The following is a 20,752-nucleotide window of genomic DNA, read 5'->3' as shown; positions in this document are numbered from 1 at the left end:
AATGACTGTTTTAAATATGCTGACCTGGATCTCGTCCAGGCTGGGCGAGACTGTGATCATGATGTCTCCCAGGGTTCGATTGAATCTTTCGAGACGTTGCGATCATCGCAAATGATGCAACGGTCTTGTGGCGATACCATGTCAGGTGCGACGAGGCCAGTAAATCATGCCCTTAGAAATCTTTTGGCAAAATCCCGTCCAATGTCTTTCACAACGGGCGCAATTCTCCAGAAAAAGTTCCAAGTGAGTAGTGAGCAGGAATTGCCGCGAGCTTCCCGGCGCTTGGCCCAGCAAGGCGGTCAACGCAATCCAATGTTAATTGGTCCACTTAATGAGGCCTCATGGGCTTCTCATCGCATATGAAGGTTCACCTGCTGATTCGCTGGCACCGCAATCGTCTGCCCCACCGCGAACAAGGTCGAGCAGCACTTAAGCTGCACTTGCTCAGCCAATCCCAGCCAGCTCGCAACAATGGCACCCAGGAGACCGGCCCCAAGATTCAGAGATGCTGACCTGGGGAATATCCTAGATACAGTGGAGGCCAGGAGGCATATCCTGCTCCCTCAAGATCCCGTAGGGATGAGGTGGTGGCAGTTGTGACCAGGAGGACTGGCCTTCAGTGCCTGAAAAAGGTAAATTATCTACACCGTGCATCACGAGTCAATAGATACCAAGAGCACCCCACCCCCCAACCAAGGGAGCATTCCCCCCCCCCCCCCACTCCCCATGTGACCCCCAGCCTTTGCTCCAGCCCCCCTCCTCCCTTAACTCCCCCCTCACACCCCCTTCCCACAACTGTGAACCACGCATGTTGCTAACGATATCCTCTCGGTGTCTCCTCAGGAAAGTCTCTCCCATAACCATTGGGAAAAGACCCAGAACAGTGGAGGGGTGTTCGACTTAAGAATCCTCACTTCCTTCGAGGAGCATGCCCTGGAGGTGACTGGGGTAGCCGAGGACAGATTGATCAGCCACGCGGAGGGATAGGACCACCGGGCTCCACCTGGAGGACCTGTCAAACGTGAGTTGTTATTTTCTTACTGACTGACTGACCCATTCTTCCCACTGACCACATGTCCATTCTCCCGCAGGTCCTCCAGCCGACAGCGCCGCTCCTTCCCAGGCGGTCCCCTCTCCTGACTCCGAGGTAAACACCTTTGAGGAGAGCTCCGAGGTTGCAACCGTAGTTGAGGCTCAGCTGTCATCCCCACCCTCCACTAGCGCAGATACACACACCTCGGTGGGGCCATGTTCGTGTTCAGGCTTCTGGGGCACAATCTGGTGAGCACTACACTGCTGCTGATGCACATCTGGTGGAGGCAGGAACCCCCAAACGAGACAGCATGATCCCCGCCCCCGCCCGAAGTCTGGCGCCGGAGAATACGGCAGCTGGCATTGGAGAGGTGGGTCGCAATTCACGCCGCCCCCCGGGGATTCTCCGACCCAGCGGGGGGTCGTCGAATCCCACCCCAGGGGCGAAGTTCTCCCCAAACGGCGCGATGTCTGCCGACTGGCACCCAAAACGGCGACAGACGGGCATCGCGCCGCCCCAAAGGTGCGGAATACTCCGCATCTTTGGGGGCCGAGCCCCAACATTGAGGGTCTAGGCTGACGCCGGAGGGATTTCCGCCACGCCAGCTGGCGGAAACGGCCTTTGTTGCCCCGCAAGCTGGCGCGGAAATGACATATCGGGCGGCGCATGCGCGGGAGCGTCAGCGGCCGCTGACAGTTTCCCGTGCATGCGCAGTGGAGGGAGTCTCTTCCACCTCCGCCATGGTGGAGACCGTGGCGGAGGCGGAAGGGAAAGAGTGCCCCCACGGCACAGGCCCGCACGCGGATCGGTGGACCCCGATCGCGGGCCAGGCCACCGTGGGGGCACCCCCCGGGGCCAGATTGCCCCGCGCCCCCCCGGAGCCCGCCCAAGCCGCCTTGTCCCGCCATTCAAAAGGTGGTTTAATCCACGCCGGCGGGACAGGCAATTTATCGGCGGGACTTCGGCCCATCCGGGCCGGAGAATCCAGCGGGGGGGGGGCCCGCCAACCGGCGCGGCCTGATTCTCGCCCCCGCCGAATATCCGGTACCGGAGACTTCGGCAACCGGTGGGGGCGGGATTCACGGCAGCCCCCGGCGATTCTCCAACCCGGCGGGGGGTCGGAGTATGACGCCCCTGGTTTCTACCCATCCTTGGTCTAAAATCGCATCCAAGGGGCGGGTCCCCCCCGCCGTGTGTTTCTCAGCAACGTACCGTTCACTGGTGGCAGGATTCTCTCTTCCTGCCGCTTGTCCATGGAATTTCCTATTGGAGCCATCCCATGCTTCCTGGAAACGCACTGGCGGTGATAAGCTGCCAGTAGCTAAAGAGAATCCCACGGGCAGAGAATTCGAGCTAATGTCTTTCATGTCCCTAGCAGAGACCTCACTGTCATTGCCACTAGTTCATTATTTCTTGACTATTGAATACATCAAGCACAACTGTCGTGGACATTCAAAGTGCCATTTCCAGTTTATTTGGTGCACCTAAACAGATCATTACGGATAACGGTCTACAATTTATTGGTAAGCCAATTCATGATATGTGTGAGAATATTGATCACATTACTTCTTCTCCTCATTACCCCAGAGCTAATGGCCCAGCTGAACAAATGATTCACATAGAGAAATCCCTAATTCACAAATTAGACAGATCAAACAAGATGACTACATTGTAATGTTACATCTGAGAGCGACACCTGTAAGTGTGACTATTCCATTACCAGCAGAGCTCATGTTTAGCAGACCAGTGTGCACCTACCTTACCCATTATACCCATTCAGAAACGAGACAGGATAAGATGTCCAAAGTGCATGATAAAATTGTCGGTACAAAATTGCCAAGTTTGCAGTTGCGACAATATGTTCACATCTCGGGTCCCACAGAAGAGACAAGGATTTGTTCAGAACCAAGGTCTGATGAAACTATTGCACAAAAGGGCTCAATGGTGAGGCATAATCTTGGCCAATTCAGATCTTCAATCATCGTGCAGTCCTATTGCATCTAGGACAAGGTCCCAAATGCAACCAGGAACAACATCCAAGAATGATAATATCACAGGTTAATTGTGGACAGTTAAAGAAACCCCAAGATAAGGGGCGAAATTCTCCGTTATCGGCGGAAAGTCCGCCGAATGGCGCAAAAAACGGTGCAAATCCGACTTGCGTCACGTCGGAAAAATGGGTCGAAAGTCTCCGGCCCGAAATGGGCTAGCAGCGACGTAACGGGATCCGCGCTTGCGCAGTGGTTCACGCCGTGCAGCGTCATACGCGCCGCACGGCGTGACGGCTCACAAGGCCGCGCTGTTCCCCCCCACCCGACCGCAACACCCGACCGCAACACCCGACTGGATGGCTGGCCGCCGCTCAGCCCCGAGGTTCGAGTCACGGGATGTGGAGGCGCTCCTGGACGCGGTGGAGCAGAGGAGGGACGCCCTGTATCCCGGGCACGGCCGCAGAGTTGCCCCACGCCACAGCCGGCGTCTGTGGAGGGAAGTGGCAGAGGCCGTCACCGCTGCGGCCCTGACACCACGGACAGGCACCCAGTGCCACAAGTAGGTGAACGACCTCGTCAGAGCAGGCAGGGTGAGCCTCCCATATACCCCCCTCCCCCATATCCCCCCTCCCCCATATCCCCCCCTCCCCCATATCCCCCATATCCCCCCTCCCCCATATCCCCCCTCCCCCATATCCCCCCTCCCCCATATCCCCCCTCCCTCATATCCCCCCTCCCCATATCCCCCTCCCCCAGATCCCCCATATCCCCCTCCCCATATCCCCCTCCCCATATCCCCCTCCCCATATCCCCCTCCCCATATACCCCCTCCCCCATATCCCCCCTTCCCCCATATCCCCCCTCCCCCATATCCACCCCTCCCCAATATCCCCCTCCCATATCCCCCATAATCCCCCCTCCCCATATCTCCCATATCCCCCCTCCTCCATATCCCCCTCCCCCATATCCCCCCTCTCCCATATCCCCCCTCCCCCATATCCCCCATAATTCCCCCTCCCCATATCTCCCATATCCCCCCTCCTCCATATCCCCCCTCCCCCATATCCCCCCTCCCCCATATCCCCCCTCCCCCATTTCCCCCCTCCCCCATATCCACCCCTCCCCATATCCCCCCTCCCCCATGTACCCCATATCCCCCTCCTCATATCCCCCCCTCCCCATATCCCCCCTCCCCCATACCCCCCTCCCCCATATCCCCCCTCCCCATATCCCCCCTTCTCATATCCCCCATATCCCCCTCGCCCATATCCCCCCTCCCCATATCCCCTCCCCCATATCCCCCCTCCCCCATATCCCCCCTCCCCCCATATCCCCCCTCCCCCCCATATCCCCCCTCCCCCCTATATCCCCCCTCCCCCCCATATCCCCCCTCCCCCCCATATCCCCCCTCCCCCATATCCCCCCTCCCCATATCCCCCCTCCCCCATATCCCCCCTCCCCCATTCCCCCTCCCCATATCCCCCCTCCCCCATATCCCCATCCCCCATATCCCCCCTCCCCATATCCCCCATATCCCCCATCCCCCATATCCCCCTCCCCATATCCCCCATATCCCCCCTCCCCCATATCCCCAAGTGAATCCAGCCCTAACCTTAACCTCTGCAATGCACGCGCAACTGATGGCGTGCATTCATGTACCTGCCTAACAGTGTTGCCTTTTACCCCTGCCACCCCCCCCCCCCCCCACAGGATAAGCGCGCACACAACAATAGGGAGCATGTGAGGACTGGAGGAGGCCCCGCTGATGAGAGGCCACTGACCGTACACGAGGAAAGGGCCCTGGAACTGGCTGGCGGACCTGACGACCGGGAGGTTGCTGATGCAGAGGTCGGGGGCGTAGTAGCAAGTGAGCCACCGACAGCCCGTCCCCATATCCCCCCTCCCCTGTATCCCCCTCCCCCATATCACCTGATCACTGCCTGATGTCTAACCATGCATGCTTCATTGTGTATCGCAGGACCAAATGTCCAGGCACCCATCCCCGCAGATGCAGACCGCCTGCAGGATGCCCCTCGGAGGCCACGGGAGACGGAGAGACCCGGACCCTCCAGCATGCGACGCCCGCAGGATGCCCCTCGGAGGCCATGGGAGACGGAGCGACCCGGACCCTCCAGCATGCGACGCCCGCAGGATGCCCCTCGGAGGCCACGGGAGACGGAGAGACCCGCACCCTCCAGCATGCGACGCCCGCAGGATGCCCCTCGCACACCACGGGAGACGGAGAGACCCGCACCCTCCAGCATGCGACACCCGCAGCATTCCCCTCGGAGGCCACGGGAGACGGAGAGACCTGGAGCAAAAGGGAGATGACACCCCCGTCACGTGCGGGAGCGACCACCCAGCGACGAGAGGGGCAGCCACAGGCCCCGTCACATCCGAGCCAGGACACCACTACCCGGGACACCACAACCCGGGACACCACTACCTGGGACACCACTACCTGGGACACCACTACCCGGGACACCACTACCCGGGACACCACTACCCGGGACAGCACGACCCGGGACAGCACGACCCGGGACAGCACTACCCGGGACAGCACTACCCGGGACAGCACTACCCGGGACACCACTACCCGGGACACCACTACCCAGGACAGCACTACCCGGGACACCACTACCCAGGACACCACTACCCAGGACAGCACTACCCGGGACACCACTACCCGGGACAGCACTACCCGGGACAGCACTACCCAGGACACCCCTACCCGGGACAGCACTACCCGGGACAGCACTACCCGGGACACCACGACCCGGGACACCACGACCCGGGACACCACTACCCGGGACAGCACTACCCGGGACACCCCTACCCGGGACACCACTACCCGGGACACCACTACCCGGGACAGCACTGCCCAGGACACCCCTACCCGGGACAGCACTACCCAGGAAGACAAAATACCGTACAGTGACTCAGAGTGGATGGGTGGAGACGAACCCCCACCCCAAAGTGCCATGGACTCAGAGTGGGACGAAGAGCACGACACAACGCCACTGCTGTCACCAACACCCTCCACCATCGCAGAAACACTCACCTCGGTTGGGCACTTTAGTGATGAGGCGTCTGGTACACTCACTGGTGCGCACAACAGAGCCGTCCCGGTACAGCAGGTGGAGGTAGGAGCAGCAGAGGGGCCGGGCGGTCGGAGGGCAGCCCAGCCCAAGCGAACATCTGCCACCCAGATGGATCCCGGGTTCCTGGAGTTACCACACCCACACATAGATCCGATGCAACCACCGACCCGGAGACGAGCGAAGAGGGTGACGGGCGGCTTGCGGCGGCTGCAGTCGCAGGTGGAGGAGTTCACCCGCGTCCAGGAGCTGGGAGTGGTGCCGGTCATGCGTGCCACCCAAGCTGACACCGCACGGGTGGCGTCCGCGGTGGAGGCAATGGGTGCGACGGTGTCAGACATGGGGAACGGTTTGCGAGGCCTTGGGCTTTCCGTGCAGGCGGCGTCTGTGGCCCAGGAAATGGCTGCCCTCTCACAGGTGGCCATGAGCCAGTGCCAGCGCCAAATGGCAGAGGCGCTCAACGCCATAGCCCAGTCTCTGCAGGCCATGGCCCAGTCTCAGCAGGCCATGGCCCAGTCTCTGCAGGCCATCGCTGAGGGCATCGGCGCCAGTGCCATGTGGGAGCCGGCGTCGCACTGTCACAGACAGGGTTTGCCAACCCCCTGGGCTCCATGGCTGCAAACCTGCAGACCCCTGTCAATACCAGCACGGGCCTCCAGGACTGGCAGCGCCAGATGTTGGGGGGGCGTCGGATGGCCAGTCCGTTCGCATCCCCCACCCATGTAGAGGCCTGGGGGCCATCGGGCACCCCGAGGGAGGAGGAGGTGGTGTGGTCCGTCCCGGTACACCGCGACACCTCGGACACCCCCCTTCCGTCCCAGGTGCATCGGGTGGGCAACAGGCAGGACAGGCTGGCAGCTCGCCATCCCAGTCGCCCGGGCCGCAGCCTGGCCCATGTAGGCCAGGACGCCCCAGGAAACGGCCGCCAAAGGGATCCAGTGTCAGAGGGCAGGAATCACAGGAGTCCACCTCCAGTTCTGCTGTACCGTCTGGGGAACCACGTAGACGTAGTCAAAGGACTCGTAAGGCCAAACAATTAGACACTGAGTAAGTTGGCACAGGTGCAGGGCACAGATGCGTTTTAGGGGCTAGGGCACGTGCATGAACTCCTTTGGTTATTAAAGTCAATGTTACACCTACAGAAGCTGCCTTTGTGCTCTGTCCAAAGCGTGCGGGGGTGTCATGTACGTTGAGGGCAAGTGTGTGTGTGAGGGGTGGTCTTACCTCAGCCCCAGGTGAGTCTGCCCCCTTCCCCCTGGGCCGCCATCAACATCCCCCGGGCAGAGGACGGGACCGTGCGCTGCAGTGTCACAGCCGCATGCAGGGATGGTCCGGGTGGATGGTGGTACTCTGGCCATGGGTCAGACATAGTCCAACGATGTAGAGCCAGGAGCTCACCGCAGGGCGGGTTGTCATCACCCTCCATGGCCTGCAATAGACACGTGTCCACCCGCAACTGTGTGAGCCCGGCCCGTTGTGCCGCAGGTGGATCGGCAATGGGGGGGGTGGTGTGCATGCGGGTGGGGTGGGTGGGATTGGGGAGGGGGGGTGAGGGTGCTGGGTGGGTGGATGGGTGGGGGTGTGGGTGGTCGGCTGTTGCCATGGTGTGCGGTCTGTGGCCATACTACCCGATTCCCACGCCCAGCTAATCAGTGAAGCGGGCGGCTATCAGTCTGTCCCGTGCCCGCTGGGCCAGCCGGTAACGGTGGACAGCCACCCGCCTGTGTCTACCCCGTCTGCCCTGACCATTACCCCCATCCCCCTCATCTGGGGAGGACTGCGCCTCTTCCTGCTGCTCCTCCACTCCGCCCTCCTCTGCCTGCGGCACATCGCCCCTCTGCTGGGCTATGTTGTGCAGGATGCAGCACACCACAATGATGCGGCCGACCCTATCTGACCGATACTGGAGGGCGCCCCCAGAGAGGTCCAGGCACCTGAAACGCATCTTCAGCACGCCAAAGCACCTCTCTATCACTCCCCTTGTCGCTACATGGGCATCATTGTAGCGGTTCTCCGCCTCATTGCGTGGCCTCCGTATAGGCGTCATCAGCCACGATCGCAATGGGTAGCCCTTGTTGCCCAGCAACCAGCCCCTCAGCCGGGGATGGCGTCCCTTGTACATGCCGGGGATGGATGACCGCGACAACACGTATGAGTCGTGTACACTGCCTGGGTAACGGGCGCAGACATGCAGGATCATCATGCGGTGGTCGCAGACCACCTGTATGTTCATCGAATAGGTCCCCTTCCTATTGGTGAACACGGCCCTGTTATCTGCAGGTGGCCGCACGGCGACGTGCATCCCATCGATCGCGCCCTGGACCATGGGGAACCCCGCCACAGCAGAGAAGCCCACGGCCCGGGCATCTTGGCTGGCCCGGTCCACGGGGAAGCGGATGTAGCGGTGCGCCATGGCATATAGGGCATCTGTCACTGCCCGGATGCACCGATGCACCGATGTCTGCGATATGCCGGACAGGTCCCCACTCGGTGCCTGGAATGACCCCGTTGCATAAAAGTTCACGGCCACCGTAACCTTGACGGACACGGGGAGAGGGTGTCCCCCGCTAGTGCCACACGGTGACAGGTGTGCCAGCAGGTGGCAGATGTGTGCCACGGTTTCCCGCCTCATCCGGAGTCTCCTCCTGCATTCCCGGTCCGTGAGGTCCTGGTATGACTGCCGGGGCCGGTACACACGGGGCGTCCTCGGGTGCCTCCGTTGCCGTGGGGCCGCGATGTCCTCCTCCCCCTCCTCGTCCTGTCGGTCAGGTGTCCCTCCAGCCTGGGCGGCTGCCGCCTGTCCCTCTGCGGCAGCCTGCGCCGCCTCTCTGGCACGCTCCTCCTCCTCCTCATCCAGGGCAACATAGACATGAGCGGCTGCCGCCACGGCGGCCAACATCGCTGGATGATCGGAAAACATGACGGCCTGGTGGGGGAGGGGAACGACGACATGTCATCATTGCCCATATCCCCTCCTCCCCCCAGCCAGGTAGCATGGACCGCATGGGTCCAACTGTTGGAGGCTGGCACCTGGACAGGTGGACCAACTCACTTGCCCTCGCATCCCCCTCCCCGGCACGGACCCCCATCCCCCTCCCCGGCACGGACCCCCCCCCAAGCTCTACCCCGGCACGGACCCCCCCCCCCAACCTCCAACCCGGCACGGACCCCCCCCCCCCCCCAACCTCCACCCCGGCACAGACCCCCCCCACAACCTCCACCCCGGCAAGGAACCCCTCCTCAACCTCCACCCCGGCACGGACCCCCCCCCCCAACCTCCACCCCGGCACGGACCCCAACCTCCACACCGGCACGGACCCCCCCCAACCTCCACCCCGGCACGGACCACCCATCCCCCTCCCCGGAACGGACCCCCCCCCAAACCTCCACCCTGGCACGGACCCCCCCCCCAACCTCCACCCCGGCACGGACTCCCCCCCAACCTCCACCCCGGCACGGACCCCCCCCCCAACCTCCACCCCGGCACGAACCCCCCCCAACCTCCACCCCGGAAGAACCCCCCATCCCCCTCCCCGGCACGGACACCCCCAACCTCCACCCCGGCATGGACCCCCCCCCCATCCCCCTCCCCGGCACGGACCCCCCCAACCTCCACCCCGGCACGGACCTCCCCCCAACCTCCACCCCGGCACGGATCCCCCCCCAACCTCCACCCCGGCACGGACCCCCCCCCCCAACCTCCACCCCGGCACGGACCCCCCATCCCCCTCCCCGGCACGGACCCCCCCAACCTCCACCCCGGCACGGACCCCCCCCCAACCTCCACCCTGGCACGGACCCCCCTTCCCCCTCCCCGGCACAGACCCCCCCCAACTTCTACCCCGGCACGGACACCCCCCCCAACCTCCACTCCGGCACGGACCACCCCCCAACCTCCACCCCGGCACGGACCCCCCATCCCCCTCCCCGGCACGGACCCCCCCCAACCTCCACCCCGGCACGGACCCCCCCCCAACCTCCACCCCGGCATGGACCCCCCATCCCCCTCCCCGGCACAGACCCCCCCCAACCTCTACCCCGGCACGGACCCCCCCCAACCTCCAACCCGGCACGGACCCCCCCCCCCAACCTCCACACCGGCACGGACCCCCCCCCCACCTCCACCCCGGCACGGACCCCCCCCCAACCTCCACCCCGGCACGGACCCCCTCCCGGCACTCCCCCGGAGCCCAGCCTACTCTAACCACCCCCCCCCCCCCCGCCACACACACACACACACAACCCGAGACACACCTCTCCTCACGCATTCAGACTGCGGCCACGCCACCGCCTGCCCAGAGCCAACCCCCCAGGCCGTCACTCACCTCCACGCTGGTCGGCGTGAACCTGGAGCACAGGGTCACGCCGATGAAAAGGAGGTTTAATTTACGTCGACGTGAACGGTCATCACGTCGACGGGACTTCGGCCCATCCGGAAGGGAGAATATCGGCAGGCCGAAAATCGGCTGCCTTGCGCAGACCCGTGACATTCTCCGACGGCAGCGGCGACATTAACGCCCCGCCGACTTTTCTCCCTTCGGAGACTTCGGCAACCGGCGGGGGCGGGATTCACGGCAGCCAACGTCCATTCTTCGACCCTCTGGGGGGTCGGAGAATGACGCCCAAGGTTACCATTACAAGATCTGGGTGTGCCAGCAGATTACCTCTACACTTCAGAGACTCATAGATTCATCAGTTCTGGACACTTATGGGATGGTAACTAAAAGTGAACTTGTATTACAAATGGAGAGAATTCTTTGGAAAGAAAGGGAAAGTATGTTTGAAAGGAAAGTGGGGTGTTGTAATGTGCCTTTAGAGGATAGCAGCATGACAGCGCTAGAAGGGAAGTGTGTCCAGTCTCAGTTTCACATTGGCCTGTAAGCAGAAAACAGCACACAAGCTGCTGATGTCTTCAAGCTTTCTATCAATGTATAGATGTTCTTAGTGTCTAGTCTAAATAAATGAATCCACAACGTGTTTCTCCAATCCATTATGAGTCTTTGGTGCCTTTACATCATTATAAAAACATGGCAGTTATGAAAATACATAGTCTACAAGATGGTTAAGTGAGTGGCCAGAAGATTGGCAGATGGAGTGTAATGTGAGATAATGTGAAGTTGCCCACATTGACAGGAAGAACAGAAAATTTGAATATGATTGAGACAGAAAGACTAGAATGAAATGAAAATCGCTTATTGTCACAAGTAGGCTTCAATGAAGTTACTGTGAAAAGCCCCTAGTCGCCACATTCCGGCGCCTGTTCAGATAGGCTGGTACGGGAATTGAACCGTGCTGCTGGCCCGCCTTGGTCTGCTTTAAAAGCCAGCTCTTTAGCCCTGTGCTAAACCAGCCCCTGCTGAATGCTGCAGTATAGAGTGATCGGCGTGTCCTTGTACAGGAATCAGAAATAGTTAGCAATCCAGTGCAGCAAATAATTAGGAAGACAAATTGATTGGTGGTCTTTATTGCAAGAGGGATGGAGTTTTCAAGGCTGAATGACCAGATTTTTGATTGTTTGTGGAGTCACGGGGAATGGGTGACTCCACAAACAAAGTGGAGTTAAGGCCACAATCACATCAGCCATGATCTTATCAAAAGCAGACCTGCTCAATGGGTCGAGTAGCCTATTCGCAGCAGGGTAGCACAGTGATTAGCACTGTTGCTTCACAGCGCCAGGGGCCTGGGTTCGATTCCCGGCTTGGGTTACTGTCTGTGCGGAGTCTGCACGCTCTTCCCGTGTCTGCGTGGGTTTCCTCCAGGTGCTCTGGTTTCCTCCCACAAGTTCCGAAACTTGTGATTGTTAGGTGAATTGGACATTCTGAATTCTCCCTCTGTGCATCCGAACAGGTGCTGGAGCATGGCGACTGGGGGCTTTTCACAGTAATTTAATTGCAGTGTTAATGTAAGCCTACTTGTGACAATGATAAAGATTCTTATTATTTCTTCTGATCCCATTTACCACTCTCCAAACCTCTGGCACCTCCCCCATATTTAGGGAAGTTTGGAAGCTTATTCCAAGGTGTCCACTTGCTTCATCACCACTCCCAACTGGGATGCATGCTATCCAGACCAGGTGGTTTAACTGCTCTAACTAGAACAAGCATTTCCAGTACCTCCTGCCTCTCACATTTCACACCATCCGTTACTGCTACCATCTCCGCATTGATTGATATTTAATCATATTCCTCTTCTTAGTAAACACTAATGCAAAGTACTCATTGTCCCAGCTCTCTGGAGGGTTGCATCCCGGCAGCACCCCAAATGAATCCTCAGAGGTTCCTGTGCATGGACTTCATGGGAATTGTCCAGAAAGTTTCAACTTCCATTGGGCAATCAACCTGCAGTGGGAACCGTCCAAAATTCTGATTAAAACCAGTTCTAACCTCTGAGGAGCAATACTACTGACCCGCTCCCCGACCCTCCAATGGACACCGACTATCCTCATCATCTGAAAAACACACCCCACCCAACACTGCCCCCTGACTGACAGACTACACCCTACTCCCAGCAAACACCCCGGACCACCCGATTACCCCAACCCTTTACTCACCCCCACTGATCAGCTGACTAACTCCCCCACCTCCTGACTAAACCCTTCACCGCCTGACTACCCCGACTCACCAACTATCCCCACCCTCTAACCCTCGACCACCCGACTACCCCCAACTCCCGAACTAAACCCCCCCCGACTACCCTCCTCACCACCCCAACCACCTGACTCCTCCCTAACTGTTGAATCCCCAAATGCCCCCAACTACTTCCCACACCCTGAGTAACCACCCCCACCCCCTACCCCCTGATAATCTGACTCCCACAAACCACCCAACTACCTCCACTTTCACCTCACGCCCCCGAATATCCCCTTGACCACACATTCTAACACTCCCACTCCCCAATCCCCTGACTATTCCCCACTCTCTTAATAACAACCCCCCCCCCCAAGACCCTTCCTAATACTCTCCTACCCCTCTGACCAACCAACTATCCTCATACTGGCCCTCCAACTAAAGCCCTCCAGCCCTAAGTACCTTCCACCACTCGACTAATTCACCTCATGCCCCAACTATCCCCTGACAATCGTGCACTGCTCTGAAGGTCTCCAGGAGCAGCTACGCTGCATAATCCTCGCCAGCCCTAGGTTGGAAGTATGGGCAGGAAATAGGCAGCTCCCGACCTGGGAAGTTAAAAGCAGAAAATTTGGCACATTAAATATTTGAACCTTGCCCTGTACCTCAAAGCCGCTATCAGCTTCTTTCTTTGTAATAGGACCCACTCCACCTCTTACTACCTGCTTACTGAAAAGTGTCAGTTGGCAAAGTCCCATCAGTTCTCTCCCTGTTTTTGAGAGAGAGAGCTGACTGGTGGAGATTTAAACTGAGGCTCACCACTGCTCAGGTGAGGAGCGAGATTGAGAAGGCGGGATCAGCAGCACCACCCGCAGCTGCAGACTGGCTGGCAGACCTGACAAAATGTCTCCACCTGGAGAAGATCAAGTACACCATCCGAGGGTCGGACGAGGGCTTCCACAAAGCATGAGGGCCATTCATCAGCCTGTTCAAAGACCTGTTCGAGGCCAACAGTGACTAGGAAGGGGGGGGGGGGGGGAGAGAGGGAGGAAGACAAGGGAAGGCACACACAAGAGAGAGAGTCAGGGAGGGGCGGGGGAACGGGAAGAATAGGAACCCAAGGGAAGCACAAAATGGATCACAATGACAAGGGGAGGAGGGAAAGGGCCATGCAGCCCCCCCCAACAATAAAAACTAAAAGTCCCAACAGAAAGAAGCGGAGCACAATACGGGCCGCCCGGGGCAGAGAGCAACACTAAGAGGGGAACTAAACTACCAACAAGGCAAGGGGGGGGGGGGGGGGGGGGGGCGGCGGAAACCTCATGTAAAAACCAGTGTAAATAAGACACAAACGTGTTTTTAAATACCAGAAACACATGAGTTGTTAGTCTGTAAAAACTGGAAAACACCAATAAAAATATTTCAAAGAGAAGGCGGGGCTTTTCTAAATAACCTCAGTCAGTATGGTAAATGAATGGTGCCGTTGGTGTTGCTCCGCATCACAAACCAGCCGTCCAGCCAACAGAGCGAACTTACCCTGCTTAATGCTGATATGCTGCTAGAGGTTTTCAGGTTTCTCTTTTGACTGCCACTCTATTCTTATATTCTCTCTTTGCCAGTCTTATTTTCCGATCCATTTCCCCCCTCAACTGATTGTACTTGACCTGATTCTCACTTGGAGATTTCACATGGCATGTATCATCCACCCTTTCCTTTGTTTCATTATAATCTCTATTTCTTTTGTCATCCAAGGAGTCTTGGTTTTGATTCCCATATGCCTTGTGTCCTTGTTGGAATGTACCTAACCTGTACCTGAAGCATCTCTTCGTTTACGCAGGTCAAGCTTTGCACAGGTCAAGGAGCCACATCCTGAGTGAGTGAGACACATCTAGAGTTGAAATTGGAACTTGGTAATTTGGTGCAGTGAGGTAATCAGGAAAGGTAAGTGGTCAGTCTAATTCTGCTGTTTTTCAGTTAAAAGTGCAGTGTGTAGCTTAGTGTCTGATTGGCTGAAGCTGCCCCCATCCTAATTGCTGAGAGGCAGTTATCTGTTAGTCATCTGAGGCCTGTTTAGTGGCACAAAGGTGCACATTGTATTCTTCTCCTTGAAGCTTAAGTAGTGTGAGTCACCCTGGTTAGCTGAGGTCTGTATAAAAGACAGACAGAAAGCGCTGGTCAAGGAGACACATCCAGAGTGGGAATTGGAACTTGGTAATTTGGTGCAGTGAGGTAATTCAGTGCAGAGTGGGAAAAGGTGCTTTTTCCCTACTGTTTTGTTCTCTTTCTTCTGGCCTGTAACTGTTAATCTGCAGGGAGAGAACCAGAGAGCATCCTGGAAAGGTAAGTGATTTTTATTTTTATTTTTATTACCTTTTCAAATTGTGTCGGGGGAAAACTGAAGTGACATCACAGTAAAGCTATGACCTGATTGGCTGATTGGGAATCTACACTACATTTAAAAATTGAGCATTGTTAACTTAATTAAACATAATTACTTAATTATAATTTAGAGGGGTATCTAAGCCAGAGATCGGAGAGTACTGTATTTAGCTTTCACATTTATAGTAGAAATCTAGTGCTGGGAAACATATAGCTACCAGTAACTTAAAAATTTTTTTTTTTTTAATGTAATTTACTAATTAATTAACACAATGTCAAGTAGAGGGGTGCAGTGCTCTGACTGTGAGATGTGGCAGGTCCAGGAAGTTTCCAGCGTCCCGGATGGCTTCATCTGTAGACAGTGCACCCAACTGGAGCTCCTCACAGACCACATGGTTCAGTTGGAGCAGCAGTTGGATGCACTTAGAAGCATGCAAGTGGCGGAAAGCATCATAGATAGCAGTTATATAAATGTGGTCACACCCAAGGTGCAGGCAGAGAAATGGGTGACCACTAGAAGGGGCAGGCAGTCAGTGCAGGAATCTCCTGTGGTTGTCCCCCTCTCAAACAGGCATACCTCTTTGGCTACTGTAGGGGGGGATAGCTTATCAGGGGAAAACAGCAGCAGCCAGAGCAGTGGCACCAAGGCTGGCTCTGGTGTTCAGAAGGGAGGGTCAAAGCGCAGAAGAGCAATAGTCATAGGGGACTCTATAGTCAGGGGCACAGATAGGCACTTCTGTGGATGTGAAAGAGACTCCAGGATGGTACATTGCCTCCCTGGTGCCAGGGTCCAGGATGTCTCAGACAGGTAGCGGGCATTCTGAAGGGGGAGGGCAAACAGGCAGAGGTCGTTATATATATTTGTATTAACGACATAGGCAGGAATGGGCATGAGGTCCTGCAGCAGAAGTTCAGGGAGCTAGACAGAAAGTTAAAAGACAGGACCTCTAGGGTTGTAATCTCAGGATTACTCCCTGTGCCACGTGCCAGTGAGGCTAGAAATAGGAAGATAGAGCAGCTAAACACGTGGCTAAACAGCTGGTGTAGGAGGGAGGGTTTCCGTTATCTGGACCACTGGGAGCTCTTCTGGTGCAGGTGTGACCTGTATAAGAAGGACGGGTTGCATTTAAACTGGAGAGGCATAAATATCCTGGCCGCGAAGTTTGCTAGTGTCACACGGGAGGGTTTAAACTAGTATGGCAGAAGGGTGGGTACTGGAGCAATAGGTCAGAAGGCGAAAGCATTGAGGGAGAACTAGGGAATAGGGCAAGTATGGCTCTGAGGAAGAGCAGACAGGGAGATGTTGCTGAAAACAGCGGGTCTGGTGGCCTGAAGTACATATGTTTTAATGCAAGAAGTATTACGGGTAAGGCAGATGAACTTAGAGCTTGGATTAGTACTTGGAACTATGATGTTGTTGCCATTACAGAGATCTGGTTGAGGGTAGGACAGGATTCGCAGCTAAACGTTCCAGGATTTAGATGTTTCAGGCGGGATAGAGGGGGATGTAAAAGGGGTGGCGGAGTTGTGCTACTGGTTAGGGAGAATATCACAGCTGGACAACAGGAGGACACTTCAGAAGGCAGCGAGGCTATATGGGTAGGGATCAGGAATAAGAAGGGTGCAGTCATAATGTTGGGGGTTTACTACAGGCATCCCAACAGCCAGTGGGAGATAGAGGAGCAGATAGGTAGACAGATTTTGGAAACAAGTAAAAACAACAGGGTTGTTGTGATGGGAGACTTAGTGCTAGAAGCTTAGATGGGGCAGAGTTTATAAGGAGTCTCCAGGAGGGCTTCTTAAAACAATATGTAGATAGTCCAACTAGGGAAGGGACTATTCTGGACCTGGTATTGGGAAATGAGCCCGGCCAGGTGGTAGAAGTTTCAGTAGGGGAGCATTTCGGGAACAGTGACCACAATTCAGTAAGTTTTAAAGTGCTGGTGGACAAGGATAAGAGTGGGCCGAGGGTGAATGTGCTAAATTGGGGGAAGGCTAAGTAAGGGCTGTTTAGCACAGGGGTAAATCGCTGGCTTTGAAAGCAGACCAAGGCAGGCCAGCAGCACGGTTCGATTCCCGTAACAGCCTCCCCGAACAGGCACCGGAATGTGGCGACTAGGGGTCTTTCACAGTAACTTCATTTGAAGCCTACTTGTGACAATTAGCGATTTTCATTTTTAATTTAATTTCATTATAACAATGTTAGGCGGGAACTGAAGAACTTAGATTTGGGGCGGATGTTTGAGGGTAAATCAACATCTGACATGTGGGAGGCTTTCAAATGTCAGTTGAACGGAATTCAGGACCGGCATGTTCCTGTGTGGAAGAAGGATAAATATGTCAAATTTTGGGAACCTTGGATAATGAGAGATATTGTAGGCCTCGTCAAAAAGAAAAAGGAGGCATTTGTCAGGGCTAGAAGGCTGGGAACAGACGAAGCCTGTGTGGAATATAAGGAAAGTAGGAAGGAACTTAAGCAAGGAGTCAGGAGGGCTAGAAGGGGGTCACAAAAAGTCATTGGCAAATAGGGTTAAGGAAAATCCCAAGGCTTTCTACATGTACATAGAAAGCAAGAGGGTAGCCAGGGAAAGGGTTGTCCCACTGAACGATAGGCAAGGGAATCTATGTGTGGAGCCAGAGGAAATGGGTGAGGTACTAAATGAATACTTTGCAACAGTATTCACCAAAGAGAAGGAATTGGTGGATGTTGAGTCTGGAGAAGGGTGTGCAGATAGCCTGGGTCACATTGAGATGCAAAATGACGAGGTGTTGGACGTCTTGAAAAATATTAAGGTAGGTAAATCCCCAGGGCCTGATGGGATCTACCCTAGAATACTGAAGGAGGCTAGAGAGGAATTTGCTGAGGCCTTGACAGAAATCTTTGGATCCGCACTGCCTTCAGGTGATGTCCCGGAGGACTGGTGAATAGCCAATGTTGTTCCTTTCTTTAAGAAGGGTAGCAAGGATAATCCAGGGAACTACAGGCCAGTGAGTCTTAAGTCAGTGGTAGGGGAATTACTGGAGAGAATTCTTCGAGACAGGATCTACTCCCATTTGGAAGCAAATGGACGTATTAGCGAGAGGCAGCATGGTTTTGTGAAGGGGAGGTTGTGTCTCACTAACTTGATACAGTTTTTCGAAGAGGTCACAAAGATGATTGATACAGGTAGGGCTGTGGATGTTGTCTATATGGACTTCAGTAAGGCCTTTGACAAGGTCACTCATGGTAGACTGGTACAAAAGGTGAAATCACACAGGATCAGGGGTGAGCTGGCAAGATGGATACAGAACTGGCTCGGTCATAAAAGGCAGAGAGTAGTTTTGGAAGGGTGCTTTTCTAATTGGAGGGCTGTGACTAGCGGTGTTCCGCAGGGATCAGTGCTGGGACCTTTGCTCTTTGTAGTACATATAAATGATTTGGATGAAAATGTAACTGGTCTGATTAGTAAGTTTGCAGACGACACAAAGGTTGGTGGAATTGCAGATAGCGATGAGGACTGTTAGAGGATATAGCAGGATTTAGATCGTTTGGAGACTTGGGCGGAGAGATGGCAGATGGAGTTTAATCCGGACAAATGTGAGGTAATGCATTTTGGAAGGTCTAATACAGGTGGGGATTATACAGTGAATGGTAGAACCCTCAAGAGTATTGGAAGTCAGAGAGATCTAGGTGTACAGGCCCACAGGTCACTGAAAGGGGCAACACAGCTGGAGAAGATAGTCAAGAAGGCATACGGCATGCTTGCCTTCATGGGCCGGGGCATTGTGTATAAGAATTGGCAAGTCATGTTGCAGCTGTATAGACCCTTAGTTAGGCCACAGTTGGAGTACAGTATTCAATTCTGGTCGCCACACCACCAGAAGGATGTGGAGGCTTTAGAGAAGGTGTAGAAGAGATTTACCAGGATGTTGCCTGGTATGGAGGGCATTAGCTATGAGGAACGGTTGAATAAACTCAGTTTGTTCTCACTGGAACGACGGAGGTTCAGGGGCGACCTGATAGAGGTCTACAAAATTATGAGGGGCATAGACAGAGTGGATAGTCAGAGACTTTTTCCCAGGGTAGAGGGGTCAATTACTAGGGGGCATAGGTTTAAGGTGCGAGGGGCAAGGTTTAGGGGAGATGTACGAGGCAAGTTTGTTTTGCACAGAGGTTAGTGGGTGCCTGGAACACGCTGCCGGAGGAGGTGGTGGAAGCAGGGACGATAGTGACGTTTAAGGGGCATCTTGACAAATATATGAACAGGATGGGAATAGAGGGATACGGACCCAGGAAGTGTAGAAGATTTTAGTTTAGACGTGAGCATGGTCGGCACAGGCTTGGAGGGCTGAAGGGCCTGTTCCTGTGTTGTAATTTTCTTTGTTCTTTGTTCTTCAGCATCACCCATTGCTCATCAGTGTTTTCCTATAACCCACACTAACAAGGACATCATCTGAGTTCCTTGCAGCAGAACCTGTCTGTGAGCTCACCTACCATGAAATTGTCACACAAGCTGACCTATCTTCCTGGTCTGGCTGCAGCTTACTCATGTGACTATTAGGGCGGCATGGTAGCACAGTGGTTAGCACTGTTGATTCACAACGCCAGGGACTCAGGTTCGATTCCCGGCTTGGGTCACTGTCTGTGCGGAGTCTGCACGTTCTCCCCGTGTCTGCATGGGTTTCCTCTGGATGCTCCGGTTTCCTCCAAAAGTCCCAAAAGACATGCTTGTTTGGTAAATTGGACATTCTGAATTCTCCCTCCGAACATGTGCCGGAGTGTGGCGACTAGGGGATTTTCACAGTAACTTCATTGCAATGTTAATGTAAGCCTATTTGTGACAATAATAAAGATTATTATTATTATAGCTAAATAACTGGAAGTAGGTCGAGACAGTAAGAGCTCCATGTGTAACTGGCATGACTGGAAGATTTTTTCCGGTAAAGCTATAAAGAGGTAAAGGGTGAGTGCTGAATGATGCACCATGCGCAGAACCCAGCTGTGTTGCAACAGGTCAGCTTCGAACTGATCATGCCACCCACCTGCCCGGAGTTAGAATCAATGGTAGCCTGTTCCTGCCTTAACATTAGTGTCCATGCGATGGCAAGGTGGTGGTTCATCGATGGGTTTCCTGTTCATTGGTTCCTTTACCAGTACGGTCAAAGTCCTGGTAGTGAATAGGGATAAAAGCAAGAAGCGGAAGAGACATTAACCCTCCAACTCTGGAATTTCAGAAACATTACCTGTTTACCTACTTTTCTGCTTCGGTGATTACGATAAGTAGATCTAGAAAGGTTGAAGGGACCCAAGGATAAATAACTTACTGTCAAAAGCCCTTGAGTAAAGCAATATGTGGCTGCTGAGAAGATATCTAATTGTATCTCAATGGTATTTGTAATGCACATTAGAACAACACAAGTCTTAATTTACTTCATCTCACGATGGAAGATACCTCTCCTTTACTCTTTTGTGTAACAGTTACTACATAAATCAGAGCAAGTGGGTTGGATTTGCTAGAGTAAGTGTTAACTGTTCCCTAGTTGAATATTGATCCACATTTAGTCCAACAGATGCTTTCAAATGGAGCATTATCAGCATCTGCTTCGTCTAAGGGTGGATAAAAACATTCTTCACAGATTATTGTTACCATATGAAATATGCAACATTTGTACCTAAAAGAGCACACAGTTGATTAGGAGAGCTTG

The sequence above is a fragment of the Scyliorhinus torazame genome, chromosome 1 (genome assembly GCF_047496885.1).
Source record: "Scyliorhinus torazame isolate Kashiwa2021f chromosome 1, sScyTor2.1, whole genome shotgun sequence".
NCBI lineage: Eukaryota > Metazoa > Chordata > Chondrichthyes > Carcharhiniformes > Scyliorhinidae > Scyliorhinus > Scyliorhinus torazame.
The sequence above is the reverse complement of the archived record's forward strand: the minus strand, read 5'-3'. Positions refer to the sequence as shown.